This window comes from Hevea brasiliensis, chromosome 11, assembly GCF_030052815.1.
Source record: "Hevea brasiliensis isolate MT/VB/25A 57/8 chromosome 11, ASM3005281v1, whole genome shotgun sequence".
NCBI classification, from domain to species: Eukaryota; Viridiplantae; Streptophyta; class Magnoliopsida; order Malpighiales; family Euphorbiaceae; genus Hevea; species Hevea brasiliensis.
Window position 1 is genome coordinate 59,229,131 of NC_079503.1, and position 10,655 is coordinate 59,239,785.

General features: G+C 36.4%; 1 non-coding gene across 1 annotated transcript; it reads right to left on the reverse strand.

The window, feature by feature from the left end:
* Positions 1–367: 367 nt before the first annotated feature.
* LOC131170774 (small nucleolar RNA R71) lies at positions 368–474 on the reverse strand. Its single transcript, XR_009141541.1, has one exon. It is a non-coding gene; the product is annotated as a small nucleolar RNA R71 (small nucleolar RNA).
* Positions 475–10,655: the final 10,181 nt, after the last annotated feature.

Sequence of the window (10,655 nt, forward strand, 5' to 3'; positions counted from 1 at the left end):
TAGGGGGAGTATGATGGATCATGCTTTTTCTCGTTTTAATGACTTGAGAGAAAGTATAGGAAGACCAAGAATTGATGCAAATAGTTACAAGATGGATTTTGGAGTTCTTCAAATGATTCAAAATTCCCAATTAGGGGGACATCCTTCTGAAAATCTACACACACATCTAAAGAAGTTTGCTATGATTTGTGATATGCAAAAACAACCTGGAGTGTCTGATGATGCAGCAAGATTGAAGCTATTCCCATTCTCTTTGAAAGATAGAGCATTGGATTGGCTTGACTCTTTACCTCACAACTCCATCACAAATTGGGAGCAACTCACTGATGCATTTCTTGCACAATATTTTCCACCTGGAAAAACTCAAGAACTGAGGAATCAAATGACAGCTTTCAGACCAAGAGAAGATGAAACTCTCTATGAATCATGGATGAGATGGAAGGAATTAGAGAGACAATGCCCACATCATGCCATTCCAAAATGGATGATAAATCAAAATTTTTACACAAATGTCACTCCTGCAATTAGAGGGATTATTGATGCTCAAATAGGAGGAGAATTTATTATGAAGCATGAAGATGAAGCTTATGAGCTATTGGAGAAAATTGCAAAGAATACTTATCTTTGGAGTAGTCCAAGAGGACCAGCTCCAACTCAAAAAAGGCAAGCTGCTGGAATGTATGACCTTGATCCATTCAACATGATTAATGCAAAGTTTGATGCATTTACAAATGCTTTGGCTAAGAAGATGGAAGATTTAAGTATGTTGGTTAGTTCATCATCATCATTTGGAAGTTCACAACAAGTTGCTTATGCAGAGGGAACTACCAGTTATGGAGTAGACTATGGAGAGCAAGCAGCATATGTTGGTAATTATGGAAACAAATAAATGGGGAATCCTTACTCTCAAACTTATAATCCAACTTGGAGGAATCATCCCAACATTTCATGGGGAAATTAGCAAAGTCAAGTTCCAAATCAGAATTTTCAACCACAACAGCAACAAGGAATTTCATATCAGCAAAATAGGCAACCATTGCCTTATTTTCAGCAAAGAAACATGAATCCTGCACCTCCACCAAAACAGCAAGAACAAAGTTCCACCACAGAAGCTTTATTACAACAGATTCTTGCTAACCAAACTAAGCATGATGAGGAGATGAGAGAGATGAAAGCAAGGCTAGAACAGATGCAAACACATAATGAATCTTTGGAAAATCAAATTGCACAACAAGCATCTTCCTCAGGTACCAAGTCTTTTGGAAAACTTCCAAGTCAACCAGAAAACCAAAGAGAGCAGTGTCAAGCTATTACTTTAAGAAGTGGGAAAGTTGTAAATAATGAGAAGAGTCAAAAAAATGAGAAAAGTGAAAATAGTGAGAAGAGAGAAAATGAGAAAGAAACTGATGAGGGTGAAAAACAAGAAAGTGCAGAAAAATGTAAAGAGGAAATTGAAGAGAAAGAAGAGAAATATATACCTCCAGAGCCTTACAAGCCACAGCTTCCCTTTCCACAAAGATTTCAAAAAGCCAAGCTTGATAAGTAATTTGGGAAGTTCTTAGAGGTTTTGAAGAAGCTATATATAAATGTGCCTTTTATTGATGCTCTTTCCCAAATGCCTTCTTATGCTAAGTTTCTAAAAGAAATTCTCTCAAATAAGAGGAGGCTTGAAGATTATGAGACTGTAGCCTTAACTGAGGAATGCAGTGCTATCCTCCAAAGGAAACTTCCTCCAAAGCTTAAGGATCCAGGGAATTTTTCAATTCCATGCCACATTGGGGAATCATGTTCTACAAAAGCTTTATGTGATTTTGGGGCTAGTGTTAGCCTCATGCCCCTCTCCATTTATGAAAAGCTCAATATGGGAGATCTTAAGCCAACCCACATTTCTCTTCAGTTGGCAGACAGATCAATTAAGTATCCAGAAGGGATTTTAGAGAATGTGCCTCTGAAGGTTGGGAAATTCTATATACCTGTTGACTTTGTCATCTTGGACATGGAAGAGGATTCTAATATCCCAATCATTTTGGGGAGGCCTTTCCTAGCTACAGCTGGTGCTTTGATTGACGTGAAAGGTGAAAAGCTTGCTCTTAGAGTCGGAGAGGATCATTTCGTCTTCAACATTGGCAATGATAAGAAGAAGCAACATGAAGATGTAGACTTTTGTTTGAGAATTGATATAGTTGATGAGTTAGTAAAAAAGCACTTAAGAAAGAGCTATCCGAAGGCTTCTCTTGAAAGTTGTCTTATCCATGAAGGGAGAATCAATGATGAAAATCCAAAAGAGGCAGCATTTGCACAACATTTGAATGGTAATCCACCTTGTCCTATGGCACAAATCTTTCAAGTTGAGCAAGTGGAGAAAAGTGAGGTCAAGCAATCATCTCTCAAAGAAAAAGATGCACCAAAGGTTGTCAAGAAAGAAATGGTCAAATTTTTAGACAAAGCAACAAGGATCTTCTCATGTGATGGAAAGAAAATGAAGTATAGATTCATTGAAGTACCTATTGGGAACAGAGACAATAAATTCCAATTTCAGCCACCATGAAAAATGAAAAGTGTCCAGCTAAGGACTATAAATTAGCGCTCTTGGGAGGCACCCCAAGTTCTTTTATTTTGCGTTTGTTGATTTACTTTTGTTTACATAGCTTTTGTTTTTATCTTAAATCTCCCTAAATTTAATTTTTGACATTGTTGAATCTTGTCCCTTGTAGATGTATTTCAATGGAGGAAGGTTGGTGAACTGCTGTGGAGTAACTCTTAATCTGATATTTTGTCCTTCAACTCTCCCAAAATAGATTGATTTTTGTTGCATAACCTATGCAGGTTTGCTACCTGGTTTATGCAGAGAGGAAAAATGAAATTTGCAGCAAAGAAGGGTCTGCAGCACATGGCTTATGTTTCTTGGTGAGGTTGGGTGTGTAACTTTTAAGTATTTGTGCTTATAAAGTTAATATGATGATAAGTGGGTCATTTTTGTAGTTTTGAGCTTATTTGGGTTGTGAGATTTAAGGTGAACATACTGCATTTTCTTGGCATGACTTGGGGAGTCCATTCTCACTTGTGGATAGATGCAATTTTATGCAGATTTTATTGAGTCTTAATGTGCTAAATGTTGATTTGCAGAATTTGAGTTGAAATGGCATGATTCACAAATGCCTTTTATGCAGGATTCATTTCTACAAGCTTGTTTGATGCAATTTTGATGGATTTTGCATATATTGATGTGTTTTTGGTTACAATTTCTCATGGTTTATGCTTCATAGAATTATATTTCTTCATTATAGGGTATTTTTCACACTTGCAAATCATTTTCAATTGTAATCTCAATCTTGTTGAATTGTGCATAAGCAACTGCATAGCTTATGCAGCTTTTAGATCACAAATTTTGCCATTTTCTAATCTTGCTAAAAACTGCATAAGGATGTGCAAAGCTTATGCAATCCTGCATAACCACAATTCTTACCATTTTTCACCTCTGTTGCAAACTGCATAAGGATGTGCATAGCTTATGCAATTCTGCATAGCCACATTTTGGTCAAATTTCATATCTGCCAAAACTTGCATAAGTGTGTGCATGACTTATGCACATCTGCATGACTTCAAATCCTGCATTTTCTCTTTCCACCGAGACCTGCATAAGGAGAGTGCATAGCCTATGCACTTCCGCATGACCACACTCTTCAAAAACCAAAACTTGCCGAGACCTGCATAAGGAGAGTGCATAACTTATGCACTTCCGCATAACCACCAACTCTGAATTCCAAAACTTACTGAGACCTACATAAAGAGAGCGCATAACTTATGCACTTCTGCATGACCACACTTTCCAAAAATCAAAACTTACTGAGACCTTCATAAGGAGAGTGCATAACTTATGCACTTCCGCATAACCAGCAACTCTGAATTCCAAAACTTGCTGAGACCTGCATAAGAAGAGTGCATGACTTATGCACTTCCGCATGACCTATTTCTCTGAAATCCAAAACAGGTCGAAACTTGCATAAGTTAGCGCATAAGCTATGCACTCTTGCATAATCAGTTTTTCACACTTTTTATCACCCACCGAAACCTGCATAAGAGAGTGCATAAGTTATGCACACTCATTTTCCCCTTATGTAGTTTTACACAAGTCCTGTTCAAATCAAAATTTCTTTTTGACAACCATTTTTCCCACCTCCACTTCCCGTCTTTTCTGTTCACGACTGTCCCTCCACGTCCATTGATCCCGGCATTACCCTTCCCCTTCTTCTCCACTCATCTTTCCGCCACCTTTGCCCTAGCTTCCCTCTGCATCCTTTATTTTCTCCCTCAACTCCTGCACTCTCACCATCGACACCCAATGGAATCGCCTCCTCATTGCCCTCCAACTTCCCCTCTCCAAGTCTCGCCCTTGGTAATGCGACCTCCTAACCCTGATTCCCCTCCATAAGAAACCCCTCCACCACCTCCCACAGCCACGTATAAAAGAAAAATCAGGTCGAAATCCACCCGACCCATGGTTTCTGCACCTCCTCTATCAAAACGCAAAAAACCACCCACCACTCCACTGTCAGAGCCTCCACCCAAAAACCCCAAAACTTCAACCTCCAAACGACATGAGGCTGGCATTTCTACCTCAACCCCACAAGCCAAATCACCCTCTTCCAGTAAAAAGCAAATGTCAGCAGCCTCACAGGTATCAAAACTACCTTGGCCTCTTCCTAATGCAGCTCAAAAGGCAGCCTTTAAGAGACTTAAGGAAAGGAGGGTGCAACCCACTAGGTATATTTCTGCAGATGCCCTCTAATCAGTTGCTTTATTTGATAATGTGGTTGCATACCTTGATGGTTTAGGTTGGATAGAATTTGTGCATAAGCAAGAAATAGTTTATCCAACTTTAATTTTGGAATTTATTTCCTCATTTTCTGCTACCCTGAAATTGCATGACATAGATTACAAGCCAACTATGAAATTTAGATGTTTGGGGCAAAATAGAGAGCTATCATTAGACCAATTTCATAGCATTTTTGGGTTTGCAATTGATGGACTATTTAGGGTACCATATACAAGGGTAGAAGCAAACAAAGCTATTTGGAATGCTGCTCAGTTTTGGAGGATTATCACAAACCAACCTCAGACTTTTTCTGCTGGCAGATCCAAAACCTCTCAAATACTAGACCCTGCACTTAGATTTATCCATAGGCTTATTGCTAGCACTATCTTGGGCAGAGGGACTAGTTCTGGTGCTGTTGGGAAATCTGAATTGTTCATGCTATGGTGTACTTTTCATTAAGTTAAAGTTTCTCCTGGTTACTTCTTTTTTGAGCATGTGTTACATATTGCCACCAAATCCATAGGTGACTTTGTCATCGGTGGGCTCATAACTGTTATAGCCAAGCATTTTGGTTTTAATCCAGAACAGCATCCACTACCAGCACTTTCAGACACCCTATATTTTGATGCTACACACCTATCCAAAACTGGATTCAGCTTGCCACCTTCTGACACTGCACAACCAGCAATAGAAACTGAACCCACTGCACAACAAAAGGGACAATTTGTCCCACTAGTCCAACAGCATTCTGCTGAACCCACACCACCCCCTCAGTCTGCACAGGACACCCCAGCAGCTTCTGCATAGCCCACACCTTCTGTAGCTGAACCCTCTTCATCCACAGCCCCTCCTGCCTTCAACACTAAAGCCTTATTCACCTATCTTGAAAGGCTTAGTGATGATATATACTTTGTGGGTAGAAAGCTTGAATCTGGTCTTGATACCCTCAAGGATCGTCATGATCAACTCTTTGATTTTGTCATGGAAACCAGAGACAAGCAGAAAGAATTAAAGGAGATGATGAAGCAGCTCATGATTTTTCTGGGAATGCCACCTCCACCTCCAGCACCTCCTCCAGAACATCACTTCGACAGCAAGCAGCTCCAACCAGTCCTTTAGCTGCATCTATGGACAAGGGCAAAACAATCGAATTAGATTAGTTTCTGTTTTACTTTTGTTCAAACTTGTAGGAGTTTTTCTTTGTAGATATGTTGAAACAATTTTAGTTTGTTTTGAATTATGTTTTTCTTGAAGTTCTATTGGATGGCTATTACATTAGTTTTTCATTAATTTTCATTTCTTTTACTGCCCTTTTATGCATATTTGTCTATACTCTGTATATATTCGCATGCTTCTACTAGTGGTTGCACATTTTTCCTTACTCATCATCATGCAGAACTGCATAGGCTGTGAATCCCCTTATGTAAATATTTTGCATAGCCTGTGCAGTCCTTTATGCCACTCATGCAGAACTGCACAGGCTGTAATCCCCTTATGCAAATGTTGTGCATAGTCTGTGCAGTCCTTATTGCCACTCATGCAGAACCGCACAGCTTATGCACCTTCCTTATGCACCTGTTCTGGACAGCACTTTACTCTGCATAACCTGTGCAGCTTCTTATGCATCCCCATTATTTCTTGAATTCTCATCTGCTCTATACCAAGTAACTCTTTCTTTTTGCTCTTAAATTTCACAATTCCTGGTAACTGCTCTTTACTTTGAGTTTTGATAATGCACTGCTTGAGACATTGAGGACAATGTCTAATTTTGAGTTTGGGGGTGTGCATTTTGATTTTTGTTACATATTTTTTTTACATTTTGAGTATAGGAACATGTCATCCCACTCCATTTACATAAATTGTAAATATTTTACATATACATCCATACATACATATATATAACACATTTACATATATATTACACATTTACACACACATTATACATCACTTAGAAATTGTACACATTGCACACAAATAGACAAATAGATCTCCTCCATTCAGTTAATGCATTGCTCATTTTTAGGAATCATGCATCATGCATTAAAATCTTTTGCCAAATCCCTTGAGCATTGAAAAGTTACCTATGAGAGTGATTTGACTTACCTTTAGTTGGGTTTGTGGATTGAAAGTTTCCTAAGAGGTGCAAGGTTTTGAAGTGTTTATCCCTTGCCTATATCTTCTTAGCCAAAAAGCCACCCAACTAGTCCTTTAGAGATTGGAATGTTTAGAGGGAGTTATTGGATATAAGGTAGCCAAATGATGTCTCACCAATCCTAGAACAAATTTTCAAAACCTTTCAAGGCGAAATACCAGCTTGTACTTGAAAAGAGAGATGATTAGGCATTCTTTGATTTAAACCTTCTCATTTTAAACCTTTGGCCCTTTTCCTAATTAAAATTGACCCTTGCAAACCCCTTTGAGCCTTTTTATCCCTAATTTTTCTTGAAATCCATATTGCTACCTAGCCAATGAACTAAACACTCCAACCCTTTTCATGAGAATAATTATTTATAACATTAGGTACATAAAAAAATAAAAAATAAAAAAAAAATATTAAAAAAAAGAAAAGAAAAAAATATGTACAATAAAAGGGAGAAGAAATGCTTGTCATCTTGTAAAAGTGCTAGTATATGTGCTTTTCACTATTGTCATCCAAAATAAAAGAAATCCACCCAAGGTATTAAAAGAAATGAGTTTGGGGGTGGCAATTTTAGGGATAATCATCAAAAGAAAATGCAAGATACAAGTTTAAAGTATCAAAGTGTCCCTCCATTTTTTATGTGTTTTGTAAAATATGCTAGCACTTGACAATCCTCATTGTGTATTTCTCTCCCCCATATAAATATATATAATATATATATATATATATATATATATATAATAAAATAAGAAGTGTACCTTATGTTGTCAAGATTGAAAATATTCTCATGCTTTGAATCCTTTTTACCCATCTTTCTTCTTAGCCTCATTTTGAACCCCATGGCCCCATTACATCCCTAAAAAGACCTTTGATCTCTTGATAGTATTTGTTATATTAGTGGAGATAGGAGTAGGGAATTTGCCTATGGAATTGGAAAATTATCCATTCATTCATTTAATTCCATCATTCTATATAGAGACACTTTAGTTATTGATTGTCCTAGAATTCCTTTTGAGCATGACTCTCTCTTTTGATTGGTTGGTTTGGGAATTTTGAATGATAATTGACTTGATGGCTAAGTGGTGAAAGCTTGGATAAGCATTAGATTCTTTGCATTTTGAAGGATGGGTATATGGATTGTTGGTATGGCTAAAGGTGTGTTAAGTTACTTTAATAGGTGATTTTCATAGCTCTTTGGATAAGGCACCCCTAAAAAAAAAAAAAAAATTTTTTGCATCACATTTTAAAATTTGTTTGAGGATAAGCAAAAGTTTGAGTTTGTGGGTATTTGATGCATACATTTTGCATAATCATTTAGGTTCAATTTCATAGCCATTTTTAGTCACTTTTAGCTAATTTCATTAGTTATTTAGTTAGTTTTTCATAATTGTCAATTTTGGATTAATTTGCAAATTTTACTTTGTTTTTTAGGAAAAATGGTGTTTTTGAAGGACTAAAAAGAAATTTTGCCATTGAGGAGTGATCTCTATAGCCAAAGATGTCAAAAATAAGTTTCAAAGTTGAAATATGCATTGGCCAAATTGCGCATAACTTGCCGCATAAGCCATGCAGATCTGCATAAGGAGAAGTATCACTGTTCCAATACCTACCGAATTTTGCATAAGGAGAGTACATGGCTTATGCAGATTCATGCCCCCCTTATGCAATCTCACAGAATTGTGCATAACCTATGCACCTGGTCATTCAATTTCGCATAAGTGAGCCAGAAACCAGCCGAAAACTGCATAAGGGACTGCATGACTTATGCAATCCACTTATGCAGTCCCACAAAGATTTTATTAATGAGCTGGCAGAAGATTCCCTCAGAAAATCTCCCCTCAAACACACCATTTTAGGGCTCCATGTCAGAAAATATTATAAATAGCCCCATTTCCCATTTTAGAAGGAGGAAAGAAAGGAAAAGAAGGGAAAGGAGCAGGAGCAACTGAAGAGTCACAAACCTCTCCCACACCATTTCCAACCAGATTTGGAGATTCCTTTCTCTTCTTACATTTTTCCTACATTTCTAGTGTTGAGCTTTTTGTTTCTTAGCTTAGATTTAAGTTTTATTTCCATATTAACTCACAATATCTTGTAAATATTATGGATAGTGAGTAGTTGTAATTAGATTCTGGAGTAAGGGATGTAATATTCGAGATATTTTGTGGATTTTGATTGGGTAATCTATATTTTGTGGTCTTAATGAGTTTTATTCATTTATTGTGTGCTTAATGACATGCTTAGTATAGGATCCCGTTAAGTGATGTTCTTAATCCATGGTTGAGGCACCGAAAGGAGAAGGCCTTGTGATAGATAATCAAGAAATTGGACTTAATTAACTTCGATCTAGAAATAGACTAAGGATTAAGAGGATTCACAGATTAATTAAAGAACCTAATGGGTCTTAATTAACTCTAACTCCACGAAAGTAGGATTAGATTGATTAAGACACTCTTTGTCTCACTCGAAAGGGTATTCAAAGGATTTAAGAATTAATCTCCTTAAAACTCGTAAGCTCCACAAGATTGGATAACCAATTTGAAATCCCAAAATTGCTCGAATATGAAATCCTGAACTCCGGAATCACCTTTTTATAATTGTTAATTTCTAATTGAATTTAATTACTTGCCATTTTAAATATTGCCATATTTGAACTTGCTTATTTCAATTTGATGCAATTTTAGTTTAATTATTACATAGTTGAATAGATTATTAATTATACACATATAGATTTCATACTCCAATACCCATCAATTTATTGCTTTAATTTCAAAGATAGTTCAATTTAGTTAACTTTTTATATCAAAAATTCAATCATTAACACAACTCCTCGTGGGAACGATATCTTTTCTATACTACTTGTACGACCCGTGCACTTGCAGTTGGGCCACATCAGATACTCAATTTAATTTAAGGATGTATATTTTATTTAATTGTTAAATAGTGATATGCATGATGGATGATCATGGACTATAAAAGACCAATGTGATTGGATTTATTTCTTTTATGTTTCTTTGGGATTGTAAATTAATTAATTTATGTTAATTTATTTTGGGCATGTATTATTAAGTTTGTATTAATTTTTGGGTTGTAATTTCATTTATTTAAGTTCTTGTAAATTCGCCTTGGTATGCCAAGGATTACTATGTAATATTGGATTGCAAGAAGTTCAAGGAGGTCAAGAGCATTGGTGGGACTAGTGGTAGGAATTCAAGATCAAGTGTTGATTATGTACTCCTTCAGCAACTCTTGTGAAATAAATGAATGAAATGCACCTAGGAATGCCCTGATTCAATTCTTGGTGGCTCAGAATTGAATCCCTTAGAAAGTCCATGATCATACCATATTTATTGCTTATCCATGAATGCATGAGATGTATGGGAATGTATGCTATTATATGATATATGCATGCTAATTGGATAATGTGCAAAGTGAGACCTTAATAGTAATTAGAATGACCATAAAATCTTCCAAACAAATGATTAAGTTGGAAATGCTATAATTAAAGTAATTATAACATAGACCCTCCATTGGGGCAATTATTTTAAGAAATTTTAAATAGTTGCATAAGATACAATTAATTTAAGAGATTTTCTTAAGAATAATTGTTAAGCATGAGATGTTGTAAATATGTAAATAGTTTGGTGGCTAATATTGGATGTACCTGAGGACATTAAAATTATTTGCATAATTACTGAC